We start from the raw sequence: 14655 nt of genomic DNA, 5'->3' as shown, positions 1-14655 counted from the left end.
AGCAGGAAAGTGCAAATGCAAAACACTTCTAAACAAAAGCAATGATACTATCCAAAGCCAAACTCCTGAGTTTCATACTTGATATCCTCATTCTTTCTCAGATCCAAATTACCAATAAACAAGTATCTTCATTTTTTTCCCCGGTTATAACCAGCCTCCAAGATGTCCCCCATGATTTTTGTTTCCTGGTATTCATACCTCTGTGTACTTTCCTCACATTGAATTGGGTGGCCTCTGAGACCCCTAGGCATTGCAGAAAAGATGGTGTGTGACTTCCACACCTGGGTCCCCTTTGCTGTCTTGGATCACTTGCTCTGGGGGAAACTAACTACACTGTCATGAGGACACTCAAGTTATCTTCTAGTGAGGTCTGAAAGGTAAGGAACCGAGGCCTTCTGCCAAAATCCAGCAATGAATTGCAAGGTACATGGTGAGCCACTGTTTAAAAAAAAAAACTCTCCAGCTTTATTCAAGCCCTCAGATTGAGTGCATTTCTGGTCAGCATCATGATTGCAACTTCTTGAGAGATCTTAAGCCCAAACCACTCAGCTAAAGTGATTCTAGATTGGTGTAAACTGTGTAAGATAACAGAAATGTGTGAGATAGTAAATGTTGACTTACATGGCTAAAGTTTGGGGTAATTTGTTATGCAGTAATAGATAACTGATCTAACACTCTGAAAAATATTTAGTTTTCCAAAAACATACAGAATATCTCTTTTTAATATCTCTGAAAACCATGTATTTTTCTCCGTCCTTCCTGCCAGTGTGGTTCAGACCACGATCCTATGCAGTCAGAAAACCTGTGAAGATAATTAGTGTTGCTGATCAAACTGCCTGCCCCCTTGGGCCTCAGCATGGGTCTCTGCAGTGCTGTGTAGCATTGTCCCTATGAAGTAAATGTTCCTCAACAAATTTACCTGGGCTCCAGAGCGTTACATCTCTTGGTGGTACACACACATATACCCCTCTCCCCTACACACACACACCACAGTCATTTTTTTCACGGTAAGAAAGGATCCAATTGGAAAAAGCTAAGGTGTGTTCAGTAGTCTCTACATTGTTCCAAGAGTCACTGTTGATCTGTTGAGACCTTGGTGTTCCAGTGGGAGAGAATATTCAGATTCCAGTTCCTTTGTATTCTGTTCCTCTTTTTTTCCTATCTCACAAACTTTTCAATCAGAAATGTTTCAGACCTTCATTTTAGTCCCACTCCTCCTTTTTTTTTTTTTTTGCGGTACGCACTGTTGTGGCCTCTCACTGTTGTGGCCTCCCCTGTTGCAGAGCACAGGCTCCGGACGCGCAGTCTCAGCGGCCATGGCTCACGGGCCCAGCCGCTCCGCGGCATGTGGGATCTTCCCGGACCGGGGCACGAACCCGTGTCCCCTGCATCGGCAGGCGGACTCTCAACCACTGCGCCACCAGGGAAGCCCTCTCCTTATTTTTAATGATTAAATTACATGAGATGAAGTTTGTATCAGTGAAAATAGATATGAGTAAAGATGACCACCTCTACTCTGAGCAGCATCTTAGCCCTAAATATAATGCTGTGAGTTCAAATTAGTATTATTCAGCTCCTATCACCAGCAGTACTGAACCCTATTTTCTTCCTAGACAAAAAATGTCCTTAACTTGGCACTTGTATCACTACACTGTGATGGAACGTTTTCTTCTATATCTTTCTTGTTCCACTTTAAAGTCCCTGGGTCCCTGTTAACTGTTATATTCACATTGCCTAACTCAATTTTTGGCACACACTAGATGATGAGTACATGTACTATTGCATGAATCAATAAATGAATGAATTAATTAAGCACATAGATTAAAAACAGTATGACTGATGTTGTTAAAAATCTTACTATCTTTATTTTTTCCTCTTTGTTCTTTCAAAAGTCTCAGATTCTAATGTAGTGACTGAGAAAAAATCATGGGATTTTTGTTGAAGTAATTTGTTGCTCAGTGTCCTGTCTATTGATATTTACATATGTCAGAACCTTTTAATGATACTCACTGGGCTCCCACCAGAATCATATTGTAGCTTCCACTGCTCAATAAAGTGAAATTAGAGGACAATTTCTATAGAACTAACCCCATCTGTAGAATGTGTAGAAATATAGCATCATTCTAGACTGGAACAATATATTTTTTTAAGTTTTCATAAAATAAAGAGCAAAGAGTTTCTCAAGGATCCAGCTGCTTTTGTAAGGATAAAAAGAATATGAGTGTTAGAGCGTCTCCAACTTAAAGTAATTCTCTATCTACTAGGTACCTTATTTATGACCACATGACATTGGAAACTTCAGTATTACAGGCTTCCCCTGTTTGGGCCTTTACTTCACGCTCCTAGTAAGGAGCAGGCATCATATACTACCCCAGGGCCTTTTATTTTAATTGAAATAAAATTGGTCATATTATATTATTCTGTTGTAGTTTCAGGTATGCAACATAATAATTTGATTTTTATATACACTACAAAGTAATCACCATTCTAAGTCTAGTTACCGTCCTTCACCATATAATTGACCACCTTCACCAATTTCATGTGCCCTCCCAATCCCCTTCCCTTCTGATAACTACCAATCTGTTCTCTGTATCTATAAGTTTTGTTTTGTTTTACTTCGTTTGTTCATTTGTTTTGTTTCATATTCCACATGTAAGTGAAATCATACAGTATTTGTCTTTGTCTGACTTATTTCACTAAGCATGATGCCCTCACAACATTATCCATGTTTTCAGATAAATGTTCTTTTTTATAACTCAGTAGCTTTCCATTGTGTGTGTGTATATATATAAATATGCACACCATGTCTTCTTTATCCATTCATCCATCGATGGACATTTAGGTTGTTCCCATATCTTAGCTGTGGTAAATAATGCTGCAGGGAACATAGGCGTGCATATATATTTTTTTAAATTAGTGTTTTCATTTTCTTTGGATAAATTCCCAGAAGTGGAATAGCTGGATCATATGGTAGTTTCATTTCTTATTTTTTGAGGACCTCCATACTGTTTTCCATAGTGGCTGCACCAATTTACATTTCTCCCTTTTCTCCACATCTTTTCCAGCACTTGTTATTTCTTGTCTTTTTGACAACGTAGTCATTCTAATAGGTGTGAGGTGATAAATTATTGTAGTTTTGATTTGCATTTCCCTAATAGCAATGTTCAACATCTTTTCATGTGCCTGTTGGCCATCTGTATGTCTTCTTTGGAAAAATATCCATGTAGATCTTCTGCCCATTTTTTAGCTAGATTGTTGTGGCTTTTTTTTTTTTTCTATTGAGTTGTTTGAATTCTTTATATATTCGGGATATTACCCCTTATTTTATACATAATTTGCAAATAATTTCTCTCAGTCAGTGGGTTGCTTTTTGATTTTGTTGATGGTTTCCTTTGCTGTGAAGAAGCTTTTTAGTTTGATGTAGTTCCCTTGTTTATTTTTCCTTTACTACCTTTGCACTGGGGATCAGATCCAAAAATTCCATGCCAAGACCAATGTCAAGGAACTTACTAGTTCTGTGCTTTCTTATAGGTCTGTGTTTTCTTCTAAGAGTTTTATGGTTTCAGGTCTTGCTTTAAGTCTTTAATCCATTTAGAGTTCACTTTTGTGTATAATGTAACACAGTGGTCTAGTTTCATTCTTTTGCATGTGTCTGTCCAATTTTTCCAACACCATTTACTGAAGAAACTCTCCTTTCCCCATAGGATAATCTTGGCTTTTTTGTTATAGATTAATTGACCACATAATATGTAGGTTTATTTCTGGCTCTCTATTCTGCTCCATTGATCTATGTGTCTGTTTTTCTTCCAATACCATACTCTTTTGATTACTATAGCTTTGCAGTATAGTTTAAAGCAAGGGCATGTGATATCTCCAGATTTGTTCTTCTTTCTCAAGATTGCTTTGGCTATTGGGGGTCTTTTGTAGTTCCACACAAATTTTAGAATTATTTGTTCTAGTTCTGTGAAAAATATCATTGGACTTTTTATAACAATTGCATTTCCAAGGTCTTATATGTTGGCTAGAAGTTCTCAAAACAGGGAGTTTATAGATTTTTTGAAATTCAACTAGCAACTTTTAGAAGTAACTTATCTGTGAAATTTTCTAAGCAGATGATTTTGTTCTTCCTGTATTCTAAGCTAATAGAGTACCATGCTTACAGTTAAAATTATTTTATCAATTAACCTTCCATCATCAATCTAATAAAGAGTTAATGGGCTAATTTTCCATTTCCATTTCATATTAAATTGAGTATTTCCTGCCTTATTGGGGTCTTCTTAAAAATCTGAATGTATAGCCATGATACCCATAACTCACTTCAGGAAAAGAAAATCAGGGTTAATTTTGCAGTGAATATATCTTATTCCTATGGGGGAAAAAAATAGAATGTCTGTGTTGTTGCTTAGGGAAAAAAAGCTGCTTAAGTAGCACCATGCTTTAGATTGTTGAGTACATATTTGAGTAAATGAGTGAATGAATGAACATTGAAATGGTTGGCTTTTCTCTTTAGATGTTCTACTGCTTAGCCTCATGGTTATTTGGTACAGTTATTACCCTTTCAATAATAAAAGGTGATAGTTGGATCACCAGAAAACATAGATTACCTTTCAGAATTAGGACCCCTAAACTATCCTATGAATTAAATACAAGGAAAAAGTATTCATCAGGGTTTCAGTTCCTTCATTCACATACTCATTGTTTTTTTGTTGTTTGTTTATTTTATTTAATTTATTTATTCTTTAACATCTTTTTTTTAAATTAGTTTATTTATTTATATTTTTGGCTGTGTTGGGTCTTTGTTTCTGTACGAGGGCTTTCTCTAGTTGTGGTGAGCGGGGGCCACTCTTCATCGTGGTGCGTGAGCCTCTCACTGTCATGGCCTCTCTTGTTGCAGAGCACAGTCTCCAGACACGCAGGCTCAGTAGTTGTGGCTCACGGGCCCAGTTGCTCCGTGGCATGTGGGATCTTCCCAGACCAGGGCTCGAACCCATGTCCCCTGAATTGGCAGGCAGATTCTCAACCACTGTGCCACCAGCGAAGCCCCTAACATCTTTATTGGAGTATAATTGCTTTATAATGGTGTGTTAGTTTCTGCTTTATAACAGTAAATCAGTTATACATATACATATGTTCCCATATCTCTTCCCTCTTGCATCTCCCTCCCTCCCATCCTCCCTATCCCCCACTCTAGGTGGTCAGAAAGCACCAAGCTGATCTCCCTGTGCTATGCAGCTACTGCCCACTAGCTATCTATTTTACATTTGGTTGTGTATATATGTCCATGCCACTCTCTCACTTTGTCCCAGCTTACCCTTCCCCCTCCCCGTGTCCTCAAGTCCATTCTCTACGTCTGTGTCTTTATTCCTCTTCTGCCCCTAGGTTCTTCAGATCCTGCCCCTAGTTTCTTCAGAACCTTTTCTTTTTTTTAGATGCCATATATATATATGTTAGCATACGGTATTTGTTTTTCTCTTTCTGACTTACTTCACTCTGTATGACAGTCTCTAGGTCCATCCATCTCGCTACAAATAACTCAATTTCATTTCTTTTTATGGCTGAGTAATATTCCATTGTATATATGTGCCATATCTTCTTTATCCATTCATCTGTCGGTGGACACTTAGTTGTTTTCTGAGGGAGGACTTTCTTACTAGACCAAATGAGTCTGTCTCCTTTATTTCCAACTGTGGGAAGCTGGACATGTTACTATATCCCCTGAACTTCAGTTATTTCATTTGTTAAATGGAAATAATTATACCCAATTTAGAGAGTTTGTGTGAGAGTTAAATATAATTAAATTAAATAATGTATTCGTGTAAATAGTATGAATACTCAGTAACTAATATTTTTATTGTTATTAACAACTTTAAAATTTAAATAATTTTGCTTAGAAATAGATTAGTTCTAGTTAATTAATTTTCTTAAAATCTCTATAGTTCTTTGATAGAGAATAAAACTTTTCAGAATGTTTCTTCTTCTCTAAATAGACTACCTCAATTACAATAGATTTATGGATTTGCCAGTGTGTACAGCCTGCATGGCACACCTTGGCTTTGCTGATTGGCTCCATTCTGGGTTAGTGTCTTTTCTTCTGACCAGGGGAATTAGTGAAATGGATTTGGTGCCTGCTGAGTGGTAGTTCATCCTGTGCGCATCAATATTGTGTTAGGGACTTTGTGTATATTTTCCATAAAGAGTGCTTTCAGCTGGTAGTTCAGCCAATAGTCCTTTCCACTCTGATAGTTTCTGTTTGTGACTTAAATTACCCCCATCCAAACGCTGGCTTCAGATACTATGCTCATCTCCCAGACCAACAACATTGTTTAGTCCAGTCTCCCAACAAAATAAAGGAGAAACTCAGTGTAAAAGTTTTCTGTTCACACTTCCTGAATCCATCTCCCACCACTGAGGTACTATGTTTAACCATTACATGTCTTTTGCATGGAGAAAATTTTTTAAAAACCTCCCAAATCTGTAATTTCAAAGATATAATTTTATTTTGTGTAGCACAACTCCATTTACATGAATTTAATTATCCTTACCAGGAGAAATAACTCCTGATTGCTTTATTGTTTTAAAACATAATGAAAAGTGTATGGTCACTGAAGCCACAGAGTTCTGAGATTCCAATTAGTCCTCCAGTACAGAAAATGTATACAAATACACAAAAACAAAGCTTGTTTAGAATCTCTATTAATTTCTAGCAATTTGAGGACTGACCAGTGAGAGTTCAGATTATCAGTCAAAACCATCTCAGATTCCACCTCATACCTTTTACTTTAATATGAAGTAAAGAAATAAATATGAAACACACTTTTTTGTTTTCAGTAGTACCACAGAAAATGGTGACATCAGTTTGAAGTGCAAAGAATATTTCAGCTGTACTCCATGCATAGGTTGGTTGTCAAATGGCCAACAGACAACTCAGAATGAACATGCACATGGAGGGAATTTAGGCACCCTGGAGAGTTTAGGCATTGTTGTAGTGGTTGCTTTTTTCTTGGCAATTGATTTATCTCAAGATAGATATGTTACTGGAGTTTTTACCTGGATGTGATGATCATTTCTCCTTCTCTTTTTGTTTTTTTGTGGAACAAGACTTAGACAGCAATGGGGTCAGTCAGTCAAGGGAGAGTACAGTAGATATTCAGAAATAGAGAGTCATAATTTTGAGTAAAGACTGATCAGAATAGGAAAGTGGATTTAAAGAGTGATTAACCAAAGCCGTAAATGAGAAAGCAGACCCATATTCAGAAAAGCCTTCTAAAGGGAAAAACAGGATGTCAATATTTTTTTTTTTTTGCGGTACGCAGGCCTCTCACTGTTGTGGCCTCTCCCGTTGCGGAGCACAGGCTCCGGACACGCAGGCTCAGCGACCATGGCTCATGGACCTAGCCGCTTCGCGGCATGTGGGATCCTCCCGAACCGGGGCACGAACCCGTGTCCTCTGCATCGGCAGGTGGGCTCTCAACCACTGCGCCACCAGGGAAGCCCGGAATTCAATATTTTTAATGACGGGTTCAATTAAGAGTCATTCCTATATTGTATGGAAAGTCTAAAGGGTAAAGAGATGCAAAGAGAAGCAGGAATTGAATCCCTTAACTACAAATGGAGAATAATAATGGCCATATCATAAGGCTATTATTGGTAGAAAAATCATAAAACTACATTATCACATACATGCATAATGCAATAACATCCCAAATTCTATAAGCATATAAAGACAAAGAAATAACATGTATCCCTTTACTCCATGGTGAAATGAACAAAAGATGAGTTACCGAGGAATAAGGATGTCGTTGCTGATACTATAAGCTTTATTTAGTGAGGGGGATGGACTTGTTAGAAAGGAACTACTGAGCTTCATTTTTTATCCCTTCTTTCTATCCCTTTTTATTCTTTCTTCTCTGACCAAGATTTCCAAGGTAATCCATCTCAGTCACCAAACTGGGGCACCACATTGGTTCTCTAAAGATAACTCAATCCTCAGTTTTTTCTGTATTTAATAGTTGTGGAATCACCTATTCCACTCCTAGCTCCTGAAAACCCAGATGGTATTTTTCAAAATAATAATTGCTGAAAAACTAAGGATGGATTTTTAAAAAATCTATTATCTGATAAAAAATATATATATATAATTTTATGGAATCCAGATTCCTCTAATTTCCCAGATGTCTCATCACAGACCACTTTGCTTGGTTCCATTCACACAGTTTCTAGCTTTTAGTTACTTCTCATCATTTCAACCTCATGTGAGATGGTTTGCTAAATGATAATTGCTGTGTTAGCCTGAAGTAAATTTCACTTGTATCAACTTTCAGAACTGGAGAGCTGCTGGGCTCCTTCATGTCTTCCAGTACCTACATTAAGAAATGGTCCCTGAGGGTTGGATCCCAAGAGAGAGCAGTCAGCATGTGTTAGTCCATACTTCCAAGTTCTTGGTGAAAAATTTGACCATTCTGCAGAACAGCATCCTGTATAAAAACCCTGAGCACCTGAAAAATCTAACTTTTTAGCTCCTGATATTGACACCCTGCCACTAATCTCTCAGATTCCCTGTGGTGGTGAATCTTTTCTCTTGTGCGCCACGAAAGGATTGGCATTCTCCTCCAGATCCTTTAATTATTTCCTTTAATATGTAACACTTCCAGTCCTAAAGCTATATAACAAGTAATTTCTAACAGAATTCCTAGTCTTCTAAAGCAAGTCCTTTACCATATTTCTTAATGAAAACGTGTTCAGCCTGAATTCATAGTTTTCACTATAGAGAAAAAAAATTTTTTCTCAAAGCTTTCTTCTTCTCAATCACCCCAATAACAATTTAGAGGTTCGGGTATGTTCTACTGGGCTGCTTCTTTCTCTTTTTCTCTGTGGATTTATTCTCATATAATCAAGAAAAATCTTGAAGGTAAACTTTGGCCCTCAGTGTTCTTATAAGAAAACTCCTACCTGAAATCTTTGCACGAGGGTTGACTGTTCCCCAAAAACAAAGATTTCTTTTTCTATTATATATATTTTAAATATTTCTTTCTTTCATTATTTTGTTTGTTCATTTGTTTTGGTTTTGTGTACATGTGTGTTTTAAAATTTTTTTAACATTATTTCGGGGATTACAGGAAAAAAAATAGCTCATAGTTTCAAAGAGCTTATTTCCTAGCAGTTCTGAAAAGATGTATGCAAAAATGAGAGTATGTGGAACTTTAAAAGAGATACGTTTGAGTTGAACCTATTAATTCCTTAAATTGTCACAGGAAAAAAATAATCTGTCAAGTTATTTTTGACATTCTTTACAGTTTACTTTTATAATTAGTGCTGCTATATTCAGATTGCCAAATTAGGTCCATTTTTGAGTATTTTATTCTTACAGAACATGAGTGATTACAGTGGAAACTAGCTAGGAAGAAGTATTATAATTGGATAAAAAATTTAAAAGAGTGAATTAATTATTGGGAACTATAATTAATCAGGGTTATTCTTCTCAAGGTTAGCACTTTAAAATGTATTTTGCAGGTAATATAAATGCCTCACTTAGTTAAAACCTTTTATAATGATGATAATACACCTTATCACAAAGGCGAGGAGAAATCCCTTTTACATAAAATCTCTGTTTTGTTTAATTTTGTTACCTTTGCTCTATCATCAATCCAGTGGTCAGCCAGCAGAACAGAAGGCAGGATAATTGGGTTTGGAGTACTACCACCCGCTTATGGAAATTTGGAGAGCTGCGGTCACAAGTGACACTGGTTTCAGCGCTGTTATACCAATTCCTAATGGACATCCGTCCACTTTCTCAAAGCCTTCACCTTACATTTTAGCCACCTGTCCAGCATGAGTTCAAGAGAGACCCTTTAGTGAGCTGCCCAGGTTGTTTTAAATAGACTTACATTTTAGAATCTAGAGTGTCTTTTTTAAATTGTAATTTTATGTTACAAAGAATTGCAAATATACATAAAAATAGATAAACTATATATGTATAGAAGCAGGGGGTATATTGGAAATCTCTGTCAGTTTCCTCATCCCCTCAATTTTGCTATGAAACTAAAACTGCTCTAAAAAGAGAATAAAGTCTTAGGGAAAAACTTGACAATTATAATGAATCCACCTATACTCCTTCATCTAAAACCATCCACCTATGGGCAATTCTAACTCCTCTACTTCTTCATCCATATTCGTTTTCAAATTAATTTGAGTAATAGCAGACATGGTATAATTTAACCCTTCATCATTTCACTATGTAAGCCTAAGACATAAAACCCCTTTTTTGTTAGTGTAACCATATATACCATTCATAACTAAAAATTAATTTTTCTTTAATATTTTCAAATGTATTCAATTAACTCAAAAGGGAATTAGAATCTCTGGTAAAAAAAAAAAAAAAATTCCTAAAAGTCAACAATTTTTTTTTTTAATTTTTAAAACTTTTTTCCATATTTCAATTTCATTTTTTTGTTTTGTATTCAAGCAAACTCATGTGTAATGCTTTCTGTAATATCATTTGAAATTATTTGTGTATATGTTTTTATCTGTTTATCTTTCCATTTGTAAATATGAATAAAGAGATACTTCAAATTACATTTACATCAAGCTAATGTAAGCTATTTCTGGGTAATGGGATCCAAGATGATCTACTTCAAAAATGTTTTGTGTGAGTATGTATATACTTACACACATGCTTTTGGATATTTGATTTTTTTATATGAAAAAATATATATCATACATACATTTTTAAAAATTCATTTTATAAAATATAGTGGGGTCACATGTCATTGCTAAGTTCAAGGGTATAATTTAGAACTTTTTAAATGTAGCTCATATAGCTAAATGTATTACATGTAATCAGAATAGTCTAAGTTATCCTACAGTAGCAAACAACTTCAAAATATCAGTGGCTTAATATAACAAAGATATGTTTCTTTTTTTTTTTTTTTAAATCTGCCATTTCTTTTCTCATTTCAATTTGCATTACATAAATAGAATGGGGATATATTCATGTTGTGAAAGATTCAAACATCCAAAATGACATAATTTAAAACATGAGTGATTCCTTCCCTTATTTCTTGACAGGTGCCCTTCATATCATTTTTTGCATGGATTTACTTACATATATGAACACTTTCTTAACACAAAGACTTGGGATGATATGATCTCTAGAATGTGTTGTTAAACTGAAGAAAGCAAGTCACAGGATGAATAGCAGAGTCTAATCTCCTTTGTGTTAACAAAGATTTATTTCTTGATCACAGTATACATTTGTTGAAAATCTGCTCACTGTAGTCATTTAGGGATCCAAGATGACTTAGCAACCCAATCCTTTGAAAGATATTGATAACCATCCCAAAGGGAAGAGAGAGAGAGCTTTGGAGAGCTTTGTACATGTAACTAAATGTGGGTTTCTTTGGTTTTTAATTTTTATTTATTCATTTATTTATTTTTGGCTGCTTTGGGTCTTCATTGCTGTGCGTGGGCTTTCTCTAGTTACGGCGAGTCGGGGCTACTCTTCGTTGTGGTGCATGCAGGCTTCTCATTGCAGTGGCTTCTCTTGTTGCGGAGCACGTGCTCCAGGTGCACGGGCTTTAGTAATCGTGGAGTGTGGGCTCAGTAGTTGTGGCTCGTGGGCTCTAGAGTGCAGGCTCAGTAGTTGTGGCTCACAGGCTTAGTTGCTCTGCGGCATGTGGGATCTTCCCAGACCAGGGCTCAAACCCATGTCCCCTGCATTGGCAGGCAGATTCTTAACCACCTGGGGAAGTCCCTGTAACTAAATGTTTAGACAGCAAGTCACTTCAGCTCATAACTTCTTGCCCGACTAATCACATGGCCCCACCCAACAATAAAAGTCCCAGGAAGTGCTTTCCTATCGGGCATCCAGAACTAGTTTAGAACTGGAAATATCTGTCAAACTGCACTAATGCCTACCATAATAGTTCAATAATTTCTTACATAGATGGGCTACCTAATTCATATATATAATTTTTTAATTTATGTTTTACTTTTCAAGTTTTATCTACCAAAGTCTTTGTGGGGTGGATCAGGAATAAGAAAATTTTCCTTAAAAAGACATAACAAAGAAAGACCATAGCAACATCTTGGGACCGAAAGAAGGTGGATACGAGTGTATACAAGAACAATTCTCATGTGCCAGACGTTGGGGATAAAGACTGAGGGAGACACTTTCTCGAGGGTTTCATAGGTAAAGTGAGGCATCAAGTCATATCTCATTTTCAGTAAGAGCATATCTATCATAGCCACATGCTGTCCATGTTGAACGGTAAGGTAGTGTAACGGCACTGTATAAATTCCTGCCAAAAGGAAGTCAAAGAATTTGTCTTTATTCCGTGAAGAAACTTTTCAGATTTCTCCTTCTCAGTTATACTGACAAGAACTGAGGCAGCTTACATATTGATTAGGAATTTTTAGAAGAATCACAGTGACTTCAGTTCTCTAACCTAGCTTTTTGTAGTCATGCTCAATATCAGTAAATCAAACCCTTTCATTCATTTCCCAATATAATTTTCTCTTAATATATGAGGGATATATGTTTATTATGAAAACAAATTTTTTAAGTTAAGCTCAAATATAAACTACTTAGTGCTTGAACAACCAGAGAAAACTGTCAACTTTTGGGCATATGTGCATGCAGATTATTTTCTTTGTGATTTTTTATGGATTACATTGTATCATAGTGTACATTTTATACACTTTAGGTACTTAAATGTATGATGCCACATTAAAATAGTTCAGTATGTTTTAAATATTTCATGTCACAGTATTGCACACCTCATTCTTAGTGTCTGAATTGTGTACAATTTTACTGTGATTTATTTAAACATTTCCATTTTTATTGAGCATTTATGTTGGTACAACTTTTCCAACAGATGTAAGCAATATTGGGTTGAACATCAGTATAAGTTCATATTATGTTCAACTTTATTTCCTTTAGATAAATTGCTAGTTGTGAAATTGCTATGTCAAAATGTATGTTTATAGATTTTTGATGTTGCGTGCCGATTCATCTTCCAAATTGTATAGCAGTGTATTCTTCCACAAGAAATGCATAAGAACATCCCTTATCTTAGGTAACTCATTTTTCACTTAGGCTATTATAATTATTTACTACAAATAAATAATAAAATTAAAGTCCTTAATACAAAAAAAAAGAAAATTTGTATGTTAACTAGGGAATTGTGTGTGGCTGCTAGTAAAAGATCTGAAATTACAGAGGCTTCTCTTTCTCACAAACAACAACAAATTCAGACAGGCAGTTTGGGGATATATGGCAGCTTCTCATATTATCAATGGCCTATGATCTGTCAATCTGCTTTGTTCCTTTTAGAATATGTCTCTATTCCTTAAGTTTGCCTTACCATCCACAATATGGATGTTGTAGATCCAGCCATCATATCTCCATCCAAATCAATGAGTCAGAATGAAAGAAGGAGGAAAATAGATTTGTAAAATTGTAGAAACCTGCCACCTGAGTAAGCTGTCCTAAAAGAGGTCATTTTAAGAAGCCCCATCAAATGTTTGTTTACACATCATTGGTCATCCTTATCTGTATAGGAGGGTTGAAACTATTATCTTCAGCTGGATATATTACTGATTCTGTCAATATAGGTACTCCCTAGTAAGGAAGCAGTGGGAACTTGATACTAACAAGGAAATTAGCAGCTTCTGTCAAAACATTCTATATACATATACATTTAAGTTTTATCAATAGGTCAAAGTAATATGCCTTTTTTAGTTTACTTTTTAATCAAGAATTATCAATAGTTTGTAACTATTTTTGGCAAGTTTAAAAACCCCAAGAGATAAAGTAAATTCAGGCTGCGGGAATAGATTTCTAAAGTAAGAAGAGTTGAGTATCCAATAACTTCATAAAGATAAATTTTTAAAATGTTGTAAATTCAAATAGTACATGTATAACTAGATTAATTATTAAATGTACTTTTATTTTCTCTACTGAAAAAGCAGCACAATTTGTCTATTTAGCAATCCAAAGAAGATTTTTAGAGTATTTTGAAAAATTACCCAGAGAAACGAACTGAAAGTCATGATTGAAAATGATAAAGGATCTTTCAAATTACAAAGTCACTTGTGGCAGGTTCCTTAATAGTTTAATCTACTCTCATAGTACCTTTCATTATACTTTTTAATAATAAAATATCCCTGAAGGTAATTATACCTTCCAGTTGATTTTATAGAGCCCTATCTCTGATAAACTTGTGTTAAACACAACAAAAACACATGGCCACACATAAGTGTGATAATTTTTTTAACATTGTTAATTTTAAGATTTTTAACATAGTTGGGCCATCATGAGATCCCATGTTTGACAACATTCTTTCTATGGAACAGACAAGTCAACAATAATGGAACAAAGTAGTTCCTGGATAGAAAGTTCTGAGGTTTAAGTATAAGATCACGTTCCACCTTTTACTCTACAGCCTTTGGCAAATTTTTTAATTCTTCTGAGTTTAAGATTCTCTAAGGAAAAATGTAGGGAATATCTGATTTATAGTCTTGGATAAGGGAATTCCCTGGTGGTCCAGTGGTTGGGACTTTGCACTTTCACTGCTGAGGGCCCAGGTTCAATTCCTGGTTGGGGAACTAAGATCCACAAGCTATGCGGCATGGCCAAAAAAAAAAAAAAAAAAAAAA

General features: G+C 35.6%; 1 non-coding gene across 1 annotated transcript; it reads left to right on the top strand.

The window, feature by feature from the left end:
• The first annotated feature begins 14531 nt into the window (after nt 1–14531).
• Nucleotides 14532–14604, top strand: TRNAE-UUC (transfer RNA glutamic acid (anticodon UUC)). Its single transcript has one exon. It is a non-coding gene; the product is annotated as a tRNA-Glu (tRNA).
• Nucleotides 14605–14655: the final 51 nt, after the last annotated feature.

Source organism: Lipotes vexillifer, unplaced genomic scaffold (genome assembly GCF_000442215.2).
Source record: "Lipotes vexillifer unplaced genomic scaffold, Lipotes_vexillifer_v1.1 scaffold506, whole genome shotgun sequence".
Classification (NCBI taxonomy): Eukaryota; Metazoa; Chordata; class Mammalia; order Artiodactyla; family Lipotidae; genus Lipotes; species Lipotes vexillifer.
This window is presented reverse-complemented; position numbering and strand designations above follow the sequence as displayed.